Genomic DNA, 14682 nt, shown 5'->3' with positions numbered 1-14682 from the left:
TATGTTTCAATTTAATTTAAAGCAAAATAAATTCCACTGTGTGATAGAGTAATGTTTGATATGTAGAAATATTCCTGTAACGCTCCCCACACCTCCAGCGCCTGTAACTGCCTTTTATTTTCAAAGGAAAATGGTAGGCTTTGATATGATTCTAACTAAGTGAAGTTTTAAAACATGTTTTTGTCTTTCAGTCTCCTGAGAACATTTTTTCTGAGTGATTCCAGCTTCCAGACACATTTGCCATGATAAGGGTTTCGATCCTTTCCCATATTTGCCCTGAGTCATGAGTGGATATGTGTGATGCCTGCAAGTAAAACTGGTGAGTCACCAAATCCAAGTTTGCAATAACTCTCACTTATTCTTTCTTACAGTCTCTCTTTCCCTCGCCCTTTTTTAATGGTGGGGATTTTTTGGGTTTCTTCTTTGTATTGCCTGTGCTTAAAAGCAAGTCACCACTATCCCTAACTGACACCACCCCCCCAAAAGAAAAAAAAAAAGACGTTGATTTTATTGAAATCTCCATGGTATCAAGTATTATCAATACAGGAAAAAAACCTCCCTTCCTTTATTTCTTCCCAACATCCCCCCAAGTCCTTGGTGAAGATGTGAGGGCTTCCGTGGTGAAACTGGAGTTCAGCGATGCAAAGCCGCTGCCCGGGACTGAAGCCTGGCAGGCAGATGGGGTTTAAACATGCTTGTGTGTGCAATTCATGTAATGATTAAATATGAATATGGAGAGGCCTCCTCTCCATCATGTGTCAGAGGCTTTGCTCTCAGAGGAGCCATTGCCAACAAATAATTAGCTCCGCTGCTTGCTGCACTTACATCCCAGTGACAAAATGGTGTCACTGGTACACAGGAGAGCCGGCCCTTCACGTGCGCCTGCCCACGAGACCTGGCCGCCTTCCTTGCAGGGGAACAAAGGGAGAAAGCCTCCGGTAGGCAAGCCGGGCTGCTGTGTGTTGGGGCTTTGTCAGGCCTGAGAGGTGGCACGTCCTCTGTTAATTGCAGTCACCATTTGCCCTTGTCGTTAGCCAGTGGAGCGCCTGTCGGTCCCCTTTGTGCTGTGGTAAGGCAGTTGTGCCCGTCGTGGCCGTGCCCCACAGCCTGGCACGGGGACACTTCCCTTGCCCTCTCCTCCTACCCCTGCTGCTCTTGCACCTCCACACCTATTTACTACGTGGGGCGAGAGGAGGGGCAGTTATTTCTTCATTAATCAGAAGACAAAGAGGCTGGGGAAAGAGGAACCATCTGACCTTACAGGAGAATTGGGAGGTCTATATAAGAAGTCTTTAAACGCTATGAAACCTGGGTAAATTCCATAGGAAATGGGTGTGCAAATTGTTTTTTCTTTTAAAATAAATTAGTGTTTCTGTTGTATTTCTAATATCCCTCTGTGTGTTAGAAAGTGCATTTCAATTCAGAGATTATAAAAACAGAGAAATTCACACATCAGTGAATTGTAATTTTTTTTTAAGTTTCCATTTTTTTCTTTCTTTTTTTCTTTTTTTTTCCAGAGGTAGCATAATTACCATGTCATTTAGCAAAGATTATAATAGCTGTTCAGTTTTTACCGACTGGTGTAGTAAACAGTTGAATAAACCCATATGGCAGCTCAAAGTGTGCATGCAAGAGAGAGATTCTTACCATTTCCTTTATGTCTGAATCACCAACCTTGCTGATACGACTCAGATCCCTGAGCAGAGAGCAATCCCAGCCTCCTCCAGTGAAATTCTCCAAGAATTTCTCATTGCTCTGTAGCATGTGAATCAATTGATTTTAATCACGGTGGTTAGCTAATTAATTATTTCTTTGTCCCTGTGAAGTATGCGTAGAAAACTTGGGGTTATATACAAAGCACGTGCCTCTCTTTAAAGCAGTCTGTGCATATACTTAATACTTCTTTAATAATGGTAAATAATATCTGGAGTCCAAATCTTACTGTTCAAGCCACTGTTCAAGGTCAAGGCCTTGCTCAGCCTGGTATAGGCTAAGTGCAAAAACACAGGGTATTGCAATAGCCCCGTGGCACTGCCTGTGATGGGACTTTGTGTCGGGTCTCAGCAGCAGCAAATGGAAGGACCGGGGTATTTGGAAGCATCCCCTTGACGTAACACTTTGAGTTATGGAGGTACAGAGCCGTGGCAGACCAGCATCCTGAGGAAAGACAAAGTGTTCGAGTTGTGTGCCCTCTGGATACCGTCAGTATTAAGACATAAAAGCAACCAAAAGGATTGTTAACTCTCTCCAAATGCTGGCTTGAACAACACCAAAAAAAAGACTTAGGCTATTCCCCATAAAATTCACTTACTTCCAGTTATCTTAAAATTTTCTTGTCACATAGCTTTAAAATATCTTCTGAATGCATTAGACTCTTGAGGTGCTTAAAAAATATTGCCAAATAATGCTAGGAAATGAACAAGCGTTGAGCAGTCCCACTGGAAAGGAGCAGTTGGCCAAAACCGGTGCTTATGCTCATCTTAACCCTGATGTATGGGCAGCCCTCTGCCATAATTCTATCAGGAGATGGTAAGTTGCCTAGCAATGTACTGACTGTAGAGGGTACGTGTTGAGCTAATTCAGTTTTTGTTCTCGTTTTCCTTGAGAGTTCAGCTTAAAGGAGTGATCCTTTCTCTGGCTGCAGCAAGTGCCACTTCTCGGTATTCTCTCTCGTTCCCCACTCGAGTGTCCCTGATGATGTCAGGAATTCATTCACAGCCTTGTGCGTTTTAGAAGTTTCCAGCTTATTGAGTAACCAAATGTGGTTTCTGCTGATTGTGTTGACTGAATACGTAGGGCCTTTCGGAGAGGCGAGAGCTTTATTTAAAGCGGAGCATCTAGTTGTATACCATTTTATGGCAGACAAAGGTCATCTAGGGTAAGCAGCCAGAACAGTGAATTGCCTCATTGCAACACCTAGGAAAATGAGACAGAAAGATACGGTAAAAGGCTTTAACAAATTGCTCATCGTTATAAATTTCTAAAGCCCAGGAATTGGTGCTGTGTACATTTTTAAATTGGAGATAACCATGCTTGTACAATAAATTGACTTAAGAAGGGAACAAATCAAGGTGATGGGGTGGTACTAAAAACCCCGTCGTGCAGCGCGGTGCTGCGCAGGCGAAGCTGGCGGCGTCGGCGGAGCCCTGCCAGGTCTGCGTGGCTGCTCCATGCTCCTGCATTGCTCGCTGGGGACGTTTGCACCGGGTTTCCTGCTGCCCTGTCCTGCGGGGGTGCCCTGCTCCTGCCGCAGCGTGCTGGGTGCCTCTCCTCCAGCAGGGATCGTCCCTGGCTACAGCAGGACTTGGTTCTGCTGAAACTTTCCTGTCTGGAACTTTGTGCTCTGGGGGGGAGGAGAGAAGAAGCAATTTTAACAATTTAATATACTACGTAATATGTTTTATAAGCTGGTGTGAATGCTCCTAAGTATTTTGGTCTTTTTTTCATAACACAATGAACCTAATATTGGTAAAAATACAGATCTTAGCTGCCACCATAAAGAGAGGCTAGATTTAATAAACAGTTATGAATGTTGGCAGCTGCCTATCAGATTGTATAACATCGGCTATAGCACATGAAGACAGTGTCAACTTACATTTTATCTCAGAAGTATTTTCAAAGCATTTATTTTGCTTTCTCTTGAGTCCTTAACCTAATTCAAGTTATATAATTGGCTGAATATTTTTCCACATAGCTAATTGGCTGGGTGCCAGCGTGGAAACCATTGTCTGACTTGATGATGATCAGAAATTAACATGACATTTGCGTGGTGGTAATGGAATACATTAGTAATGTAATTCATGACTGTAAGAAAGAGACCATCATCTCCCACCTCTGATCAGCAGGAGGGGCTGGGAGGATGATGAAATGCTCCCAGCAGGCACCTCACAGCAGTGGCTGGCCAATCTCTATGTCAAATTTAGTTTTAAATTCTTCAGACAAAGCTGTAATGCTTACCAATTAATTACTACAAATGTCAATTAAAAATCTACCAAATAATACAGTAAGATTAAATTTCAATTAAAAAAATTACATTTAACAAGGAAGATACAACATTATTTTAATGAATTCTGCTGAAGGTGACAGTTTATCTAGATATATTTATACCATGTAGGTGGATCTAAATTCATTGGATAATGTTAACCATGTTACTCCGTATACTTATTAGTTTTGAAAATTATTTCCACTTGGGCTGTGTCCTGGAGGAGATGGGGCATCAAGGGGCATTTCTCATCACCGGGATGAAGGGGAATTTCACGCCTTTTAAGTACAAATACATTCTCACACCTAAAATGAGGGCTTTGTTGTAGACTTTTACACCGGCAGAATTAGTGGCATTTTTCATTGTTTGGCATCTATGAAACCGAACGTAGAGTTTTTGTTGTGGTGGTAGAACAAGACGTAACTTTGCTATAAATACAATGATTTACTCAGGACAGTTTTTCAAGTAATCCGTTTTGCCGTATGAACAATATCCATTATCCCAGTAAATCACTTACCGGGCAAAGATTTTGCTGTGCGAAGGTGGTGAACTGCAAGTCCTGAGCAGAGCTTTTATCTGCAAGGCTTCGCCCTGGCTTACGCTTAAATTAAATCTCCTAGTTGCTACTACGGATGCGTAAAGATCTGTTTTGAACCTGGAGTGGCGCAGCAGATGTCACACAGTGCGATGGAGCCGGGAGCCTCCGCGTGTGTGACAGCGGCACCACGGATCCAGGGTGTTACCCCTGCAAAGCGGCTCTTGTAGCTGCAGTGCTCTGTTGTGGGATTTGTTTTTATCCAGCAGGTCAGTTCCTACGGGCTGGAGGTAGAAATGGCAGTGCTCCGGGAGCTGGTGGGCAGGGGAGAGCCGGCAGGCGTGCGTGCGGGCAGAGCTGGGCCAAGCAAGCGGCTCTCCCCGCGGTGTTAAAGCACTGGTGAGCCAAGGCTTCTAAGTATCATTTGAAGAACTACTTTCTCAGCTTCTTTGATTTTTTTTTCGACGAGCATTTATTATGTTTTCACACCATCATGTCAAAAATAGGTAAGAGGGAAGGCATAATTGAGGAAACAGATTTTGTGTGTCAAGCCAGCACTGAGAAAACGCACTCCCAGGGACCAGGAGGCTCCTTCTCCTTGCCATTGCTGTGTCTGCAGCCGTACATTTCAGCAGGTTTAAGTGTAAAATAAAAAAACAAACACAGAGACAGAAAAGCCAAAAACTACTAATGGCAGATTAAAGTACTGATAGCTACCTAGTAGACGGGCTTTGGTACCTTGTAGGTGTTCCAGCCTTGCCTGTCGGTGGGTAAATGCAAGTAGCACGATCTCTGCCTCACTGTTGTTCAGATACCTTTGGGTATTGGTAACAGCTTTACAGGATCATTCCTGCTTCTTGCTATTATCTGATAAAGCTATAATCAGCAGGAGATGGGAGACAGCCTTTTTTTTTTCCCCATAAAGGCCTCAGGAAATGGATGCTGTGGAAGTGTAAGAGCAGCTGAAATGTTTTCTCACCAGTCCTCACAGACAGCAAGGTGATGGAGAGAAAGGTAGAGCAAGGCAGACTCATTTCCTCACCAGCAGCCAGAAAGCTTTAAATAAAGAGGCAGGGAGGGAAGAGTGGGAACAAGTAACATCTTTCTACCAGGAGATAATGGTGTGAGGAGGTTGTGGGTTTGGGGCACCCACTGGTCGGGCAATTAGGTGGGCGCTGGAGCTGCTGCTCTTAAAAACCTGTCTTTCCAGGGGCTTTCAGCTCTGCACAGGGCCAGCCATTTTCTGATTTGAGCCCTGGGATGAAGCTCTTGCTCCAGCTGTTGTCTGAGAAGTGCTGTATGTGGTACTGTAGGAGCCGAGCACCTCCATACCACAAGCACTGGTGTGGTGGGGTGTCCCCGTGCAGCTTGTGCCCATCCAGAGCCCCCAGCGTGGTGTTTGGTCTCCTCACAAGTTCTTACAGGTGGATTTCTGCCTTTGGCAGGGAAACGCTTTCCTCTTTCTACGAGAGTTGGCCAGACATCTTGAAGGAAGAGTGTCTTTGACTTTGGAAGAATATTTATCTCTCTTAGTCTTTTCCTTTTCCTTAGTGTGAAGTTATGTCAGCTACATTACACTGAGGGAACGCTGAGCTGGGGGAGGATACTTTAATAAGCTGCCCTCTTGCTGCCAGTTTATTCCAAGCTTTCATCCGCTGATTTACATCCCATCTGAAGTAAAAATACCCAGACTTCAGTAGTTTGTTTACCTCAGCGTATATCACTGTGGGGCGACCCGAGGAGCTGTAAGAACTGCGCTGGCTGTGACATTTGCACGAGCCGCGAGGAAAGGTGAGAGCCGACAGACGCCACGCACCGCGAAAAGGCAACAGGGTTTATTAAGTCTTCCTCGTACCGTGGTTTATAGTATTTAGACGAAAGCAAACATCTCCAGGGAGGGCTTAGGAAATGGGAGACTGGGGAGAGCTCTCCCAGCTGATGGTAGGTCCCGGCCTCTCGAGGAAGGGGCAGGAGGCCGCCCCGCCGGGCAGGCCCGCAGGGGTGTCCCAAGGAGCTGCTGCGGCCCAGGATGTGGACGTGAAGCACTTGCGTAGGACGAAGCCATCATCCTGTCATCGTGGTAATGCTCCCGGGGAGATAGCCTGAAATACTCTTTGTCTTCATTAATACTCCTTCCCAGCAGAGCCTTAAGAGATCATCCTCTCTTTCAGATATACAAGGAAACTGAATGCAGAGTTGTTTGTCAAGAAAATCCCATTTCTGTACGGCGGCTGTAAAACCCCAGATGCTGAGCGTACAGGGAAGCTGCTCTGTCATCGGCCGGCGGAGGGGAGAGTTGAAAATAAAAGCTAGGGATAACTCCCTTCTGACAGGGGTGTGGTGGCTGTGTCTTCAAATGGCTTCGGGAGCCTGCCACGCCAAGCCTTTATGGATGTCGTTCTCACGAGCTAGGTAACAGATAAGTCCGAGCAAGGATATCTATATGAAAGGAAGACCTTTGCTCTAGGAAAATATCCATCACTGCTTTTAACAGCACGGTTCGGGATCGCAGTGTGGAGCGTCTGAAGCGTTTTGGGTCCTTTTGTTGCGAAGGAGGCGCCGCGGGACCGGGGCTGCTCTTGAAGTCTCACAAGCATTCAATATCCCATTGACTGCGGGGCAGCAGGATGTGACCGCTGCAGAAAGAAAGGCGGCGTTCGGGGGCTTTATGCTTATTGTTTTCAGCAGAGCTGTACTGGAACCAATAAAGTCGCTGCCACCACTGCTTTGAGAAAAAGTGGCACAGCTGAGAAAGAGAGAGGCAAAATTATGAATTAAAAAACCCAATGCCAAACCCATTATTTTGCTCTTGAGAAAAACATCTTAACTTTCCTGTCTTTTTCTTTTTTTTTTTTTTTCCACATGGAGTGAATCTTTGGGACACTAATGTTCCACTGTCATGTTTGTTTAAAAATTGTTTTGACAATGCTTTTCTGGGGTCAAATCCTGAAGTTTCTCTCCATGTGTTTCGGCTAGGCAAAACTCCCAGCGTCTCAACAGGGGCTTTTCCAACAGAGGGGAAGACTAATACTTCTCGATTTATTTGGGAGTTTCATCTGAAGCAACAAAAGAGAGGCCCGGATTTTGAGTTTTTGGGTTTTGTTTTTTAAGTACCACAGAATGGTGTCCAGCTGCACAGCAGCGCGACTGCACGTGGGCTGGCTCTCGCCGTGGGTTCAGCGGGCAGAGCCCTGACCTGCACCCTGCTCTCGGGGGTTTGGCCTTCACCTGGGATTTCCAGCCTTTTGTGGGTTTAATTCCAGCCTTAATACTGCTTCAGTGTAATGTTTTCGTGGTTTAATGTTCTTGGAGTTTTTTTACAGTGTTTCTTTTAAATTCTGTCACTGAAGTGTATGAGAGTTGACAAGTGTAAATATGTAGTTAGACAATTTCAAAAGTGTATTATTTACTGATCGACCATAATGGCTCCAAAGGAGCCATTATACTCAATCATATCATGTCAGTCTGTGGCACTTATTATGATGGTAATATGGATATGCATATTATATTTTTTTTAAAGCAAGAGAAGCGTTATTGTGCGTGTGTAAAAGCTGTTTTTAATTGTCAGTAATGCTCTGAGCTTTTTTTGATATCAAGATTTTAAACCACCTATGGCTACCAGCCTACAAAGCGTGGTAGCAAAGATCTGTGTTGATGCGTAGATGAAAAAAGCCATGCCTGGTATTTACAGCAATGTGACTGTGCGTGTCCTTAATGTGGCTCTTTTATGGCTTTATTAGATCCGAGGGCAACCTAGAACCCTAACCTGAGAGCTTGGCAGGTAAAAGCTTTCCGTTTTATCTCTGCAGCTTTCATCTGCTCCTGTAAGCTCTTTCCCTGACTTCCTAATTGTGTTTGTGACATTAGCAAATGGCTGGTCTGAAAATACCGTGCAGTGTAAGTCATGTTAATTCAGTGATCTTTTTTTAAGGTGTCACAGAAGATGTCTTTTTGTAGCGCTGGGGTAGAGAAAGGAGGAGAGAAGGCAGAATGAGAACATCGAACCGTATAAAATAAAAGAAAGAGACAAGCAGAGAGCTGGGAGTGCTAAATATGCTTCAGCCTTTCGGTAGAGCTGGTTTCCGTTGAGAAAGAGGTAAGAGAGAGCGAGCAGTAGCTCGCTTGCTAGAAAATGTCCACGAGGCTTGTTGTGGAGAAAAAGGGAGGACAGCTCTGGTTGTAAGGGCTGGATGTGGGGAGCTGAGGTGCGAATCTGGCATGGGGCACGGCAAATCAATTGCGGAGCAATAATTAGAGAGAGGAGGAGGAATCAGAAGTGTTTCCCAACTTAGAAACGAGGATGTGACTGGCTCTAGCTGTTGCTACTCGGAGGTAGGGAAAGAATAAAGGAATCTGACTGCGCTGGGCAAAGTCCTCGCTGCAGAAGGCACAACCGAGGTGACATCCACGTTGTGGATGGGGCACAGGAGAGAACCCAGCGTGGCCGAGGAGCGACGGACTGCAGCAGGGCAGTGCCACGTCAGCAGGAGCTGCGAGGCTGGCCCGGGCTCTGAGTCTTCCCTGGAGGTGGGAGAAGTTCTCCCTGACATGGGGCTTGCACAGAGAGGTCCTGGCTGTTAGTGCTTTTATTTCAGTTGCAAAGCCTCAAAGCAGATGACTGCTTTGTCTTTCCTATTCAGACTTCAGCACTGGTTCTGCTTTGTTGCTCTGTTATCAGAGGAGTTATTTACACTGCTGTGAATGAAATTGGGCTAATTACTAGACAGCTATTTTTCCCCCTTATTCTAAAGAACCTTCCACTGGAAATGCATTTTGCTTTAAATATGGACAAATTAACCATAAGACGCTAGAACGAGCCAATTTTGAGTAGTTCAGGGGTGGAAGGACGCGTACACGTGATTTTGCAGATGATGAACCGATAAGAGATTTTTCTTTCAACAGTTTCTAAAAGAATAGAAGTAACAAGGACTCATAGTCATTTTTGCATTAATTCTAACTTGTCTCTTTCTAGAATTGTATTAAAACCATTTGTCCTCTTTTGAAATACTGAACAAAAAGCATAAAAGCGAGTAAATACCCTTTGACTCTTTCTGTCCTTGACCTACATAAACAACTGTATCCAGGCTCAGGACTGAGTCTTTTATTTGTGAAAAGATGAGGGAAGGTTAAGCTTAATTATTTCATTTGAGATGCTTCTTATTTAGCAAAGTTAGTTGTTGAAGTCTCATCAGCTAAAACGTGAAATATCGGTGATATTTCTGCTGGCACCGTTAGTTTAATATTCCTAATAAATTGTGTAACTGCTCATTTGTGTAAGAGGATGGGGTTTATGAAGCGGCAGTGCATTTGTACGCACACACGCACTAGCACACAACACTTGTTGATGATTCAGAGCAGGAGTAGAGTAATTCAGATCTTGGACTGCCTCACGTGTGATTGGCTTCCTTTCTGGGGGACTTATTTTAGGGAAAAATCAATGTCAACTGAAAAACATTCCATTCTGAAAAGACAAAAATTCCCCTACTTGTGAAAATGTGTCTTGGCAGCTGATTTAACTTATGATACAAGATTTAACACTTTTCACTAAACATGAATATTTACCATGGCAACAGCTACGTTACGGCCACATGTTGGAGACTTGCACATTGTTGCAGAAACTTGTAACTCGCCGCATTTAGACAAGCCCTTGTTTCCGCTGGCAGGAGGAACCCGGCGTACCCGGACCTCCTCTGCGGCCAGCATCCCTCCCCGGGGCACCGGACCCGCGCGGGGCTCCGGCATCCTCAGGCTGCTCTGCCCCCGTGCTACCGCCTTGGCTCCTTGTCACCTCTCATTTGCCGTGTGAGTCGTTTTCCAGGCGACGTTAATGGAATCACGCTCGTCAGGGGCTTGGGGAAGGCGTGAGGATGAGGACACGGAGCCCTGGCAGCTGCTGTCCCCAGCTGCAGGCACAGAGCCACGCGCGGGAAGGGTGCTGCCCCGACGTGCTGGAGGTGGTGTGCTGGTCTGCTGAGCCGCACGAGCTGCGTGGTGTTGGAGTGGTGGGAAGACAAAGCGTAGCTGGGCTGCAGATACCTTAAATGGAGCAGTTTCGTTTTATTTATTTGTACAAGAGAGGAGGAATATAAATTCTCTCCCTTTGGGTTGAGGCTAGCGCAGGGTCAGGCAGAAAACGCTCCTCCCGGAGATAAAACCCCGTGTTAAAATGTTTCTTCCACCTTGAGGTGTCTGGTCCTGGCCACGGTTAAGGAAAAACAACTGACCTGGAGGGGTTCAGACCTTCTTCCTTCGGCGCCCTGCTGGGAGTTCTGTCCTTTCCCTTTCGCTTAGAGCGCTGCAACTCAAAGGGAACGTAGCTATTGAGTTGAGCCTGCGAGCAGGAGCCTAACCTGCCCCAGGAGGGACCCCTGTGCGGTGGGAGGGGGAAACGAGTCGCTCCCCGTCAGGGTCAGGGCTGGGTGTCCTGGCACGGTGCGCTCGCCGTGCCCGCTCTCCTGGTGCCGCTTGCCCTCGTGTGCCTGGGTTGAGTTTTGGCCTTCATCTGGCACGAACTTGCCAAGCCGTGTTGATGCGAAACTTAAATAATTTGCTTCTCTTTTTCGCGTGGCGCCTTTGAAAGGTGGCGTATTTGTTTCCATTTTGTGTCAAATTAAAACTAAGTGGTTGAACTTTGTAGGTTTAATCCTGTACAAACACACCCGTGTTTAAATCCTTTCAGCCTGTGTACGTGTGACTAAGACAAAAGCAACGGAGTAGGGCCTCTGATTTTTGTTTTACTCGAATCAAATGTCCCATTGGGATTTCAGTTATAAGTGAACGTTACACTTGTTTGTTACTAAGGTGACTACAGTGTCAAGGTTATGTGGATGTTGTAGTATTATAAATGCAAGGATAATGCAAAAAAGAAAAATAGTTATGTTGGCTAAAATCATCCCATTCCTATAGCATAAAGTTGCACACTGTCCTACATTTCAATTCTCGTTCTATTAAATTACCTGTTTAATAATTTGAATCCAGTGTTATTTTTATATTATATTGCAAATGTGTGACTGTGAGGTTATTTTTAAGATATATTTATTAAGGGAATGAATACAATAAGACAAGTCATTGCAGCCCACATACAGTTCCTTGACTTCTCATTTTATGATGTTTCAATTGCATATGATTACTGAATGTAAGTTTTAACTTTTATGGGGGTTCATTACAGATGCAGCTGTGTAGAGAGAAATTCAATAGAAATTTGATATTTTTTTTAAAGCTTTAAAAGTGTAGTGAGATGGAGCGACTTGATGGAATGTAGCTCCAGGCTTCCTGCTCTGAGCTTGGATGCACTCTTGTGGGGTCTTCAAGGACTTAGCTGGGCTTCACTGGGAATTTGCCTGTTGCTGATGGTGGGGAGAGGAAGGGCACCAGCAAGAGGTCTGTGTGTTTGGGGGGCAGGAGACCGCTGCATCTCAGAGCAAGGGTGTTTGCCTCCCCAGGGCAGGACACAGAGAAGAGGTGATGGCCTCGGTCGGGGCAAGGACTGGATGAAAATCAGCATCCTGCTGGAGAGATGCAGTTTCAGTGAAGCTGTGGTGTTCTCTTCTAACTGAGATTTTGAGTCAAATGAACTCCCCAAAAAAACAATACTGAAAGCAATCTTAGCGAGCAAGCACTGAGAAAATAAATTTGGGGGCACGCTTAAAGGAATGGTTGTGGTAAATGAGTAAGTCTACCCTGCAGTTAAATGCTGCAGTGCTTCATGTGAATGCTAAGCAGGAACATATCACATCGAGCGTAGTTTAGTTGAACAATTTATTGGCATAATGTGTTTGTTTTTAGCATATAGGAATGTAAACTTATATAACCGAATGATCATGTCTCCCAGTAGTGAGGAACCCTCATATTAAAAACTGTGACATTAGCTGTTCGTAGAAAACCTGCTTCAGATTACAGGCTATTTATTTCCAAACATCAGCTTCCCGTAAGGCTGCAAACCGAAATCCAGAGCGAAGACGTACTTCTCAGGGCGTACAAAGGGGAAGCACTTTTGTCCTCGAGATTTATTCACTGATTCTCAGCCTGTGACGTGCTGGTGCAGGGCTCTGCAGGCTCCAACCATATCCCTGCCCTGCTCTTGAGGCTGTAGTGCGTGTGGTGCAGTTGCTCACGTGTGGCTCAGTGCCAGGTAAGCCTCTCACTTCCACTTCTCTTGCAGGAGTCTCTCCAGTAGCCCCAGCATCATGCAGGTATCCTCTTAGCAGCATGGCTCTCTTGGCTTTCCTTGTGGTTAGCCCAGGAGTTCCTATACAATGTTGTCGTCTTGCCTGGATGAAACCTGCTGAACGATAAGGGAAGCAGAAGAAGTGGTTGGGGGACAACATCCCTCTGCTTTTGCTTTTAATTGGGTGTTCCTCATTTGGGCTGAGATCCCTGGATGTGCGAGTGCACGTGCCTGGAGCCGCAGCAGCAGGTGGCATTGCCCACGTCACGGGCTGTGGTCCCTGAGCCTGTCCGGCTCGCTGCTGCCCGCGTGGGAAGGAGGATGGGAGCTGACCTAAATGCAGGGCTTCCAAAACCTTTTCTCCGGTGATTAAAGCAGCTGCCGTGCGTGGCATCCTTACCTGCTTTAACTAAGTACTGGGCACGGCTCCTCTGGGTAGTGGCGAGTCTTGTGGGTGGAAGAGCAGGGTTTGCCTCGGCCCAGAGCGTGGGCTGTCAGCCTGGTACGTGTCTGCGGGGAGGCACCACGGCAGGAAAATGTGCTGCAGGAATACAGCAGGGCTGCCCTCACGGCATCGTCCCCAGGGAAATGGTTTTCCTGGGCTGTGCCACCTCCCACAATGAGAAAAAACAGATGAAAAGCAATGAAGCACACAATTACATAATGAAAAACAATAAAAGGCGTCTTCCAATATGTACTACTAGTGACCAGATGACTTTATTATAAAAACTAAATGTGATTGCATTTCTAGGTATTGTGCTGTGTGCTAAACTCCAGGGAAGAGAGAAGAACAACTTAGGAGGAGAAGACTTCTTGTTTAATATAAACCTCAGACTTCGAAATGACACATAGCAGGGAATAAATGTCCATCATCTATCAAATGAGGTTTGAGCGGTTTAGGTCACACTAGACAAACACTTCTCACCCTAAAACCTCCTTTTCATCTTCATTCATCAACAACACCTTAAGCTGGTGCCCCTCTTCTCTTTTCGCTCTCTCAAAAATAATAATCTGCTTGATGCCTACAAATCACTGGTGGCTGGCAGTCATTAGGCAGGTTATGAGCTGTGGCTGCGGCTGCTCCCGTCGGCTCTGCCTGCTGCCGGCCCTGCTCCTCCTGCCGTCCCCGAGGAGCGGGTGGGAGGCTGGGCAGGGCTGCACCGCAGCAGGGCTGCTGTGGCCCAGACCCAGCCTAAAGACGGGGATTGAACACGTCCTCTGGGGATGTTGTTGCGTGTGTAAGTCTAAATAGCCAGGCTCGGAGCTTTAGAACAGAAAGGCAAACCTTTGTGGCCAGGCTAGGGAGGTTTGTTCTCATCCCTTCAGATGCTTCTCAACGTGGCCAGGGCTGCCCCGGAGGGTGCTCAGTCCCAGGAGCCTCCCTTTAATTTGTTTTCGTAGTCTGCAGGCTGAACAGCATCGCCGTGCCTCCTGAGTTCTTCCTGCCTCCTCTGAGCTCCTCGGCTGCGCTGTGCACGAGCCGCTCAATCCTGGTAGGAAGCTGCCTCTCTTACGCTAATCCTTGTCCAATAACTCCTAATTTTTATTCTTATCCTTTTCTAATTTATGGTATTCCTCTCGGATTAACTTCCTGTGGTACATTTTTTTTTTTTTCCCATTGCATTGCTTGTTTGTTGCTTTCTCACTGGTTCTTTTTTTCTTTCAAAGATACTTTTCTGGCTCCAGCCCCAGCTGCCTGGAAGTGATTTGTGCAGCAGTGCAGTCCTCTGGTTTTCCAAGGCCACAGACTTTTCCCTCGTTTTCTGCCTTTCTTCTTCTTGGTGTCTTTCTGGGAAACAACCTGACAGACACGGCTTCTTCACAGCCACCAATTAACGTTAATCTGTGTGATTGAAATGGCATATTTAGCAAAAAAGATCTGTTTGAAGGTAGATTTTTGTTGGAGTGGAAATTTCTGTGAAGCTGGAAATGAGCTCGTGGGGACAGCATAGCATCTCTTCGTGCTCAGACAGACTTGGGGAGAGAAGTCAATGTCTT

General features: G+C 45.9%; 1 protein-coding gene across 12 annotated transcripts in view; it reads left to right on the top strand.

Annotated features, from left to right (window-relative positions):
- FOXP1 (forkhead box P1) overlaps nucleotides 1-14682 on the top strand; it is a 370950-nt gene that overhangs the window by 42728 nt on the left and 313540 nt on the right. For all 12 annotated transcript variants that reach the window (XM_040568521.1, XM_040568515.1, XM_040568509.1 and 9 more), the window contains exon 2: nucleotides 192-319. The gene's annotated coding sequence lies outside the window, so the exon portion shown is untranslated. The remainder of the gene's footprint in view (nucleotides 1-191; nucleotides 320-14682) is intronic.

The sequence above is a fragment of the Cygnus olor genome, chromosome 10, assembly GCF_009769625.2.
Source record: "Cygnus olor isolate bCygOlo1 chromosome 10, bCygOlo1.pri.v2, whole genome shotgun sequence".
NCBI lineage: Eukaryota > Metazoa > Chordata > Aves > Anseriformes > Anatidae > Cygnus > Cygnus olor.
This window is presented reverse-complemented; position numbering and strand designations above follow the sequence as displayed.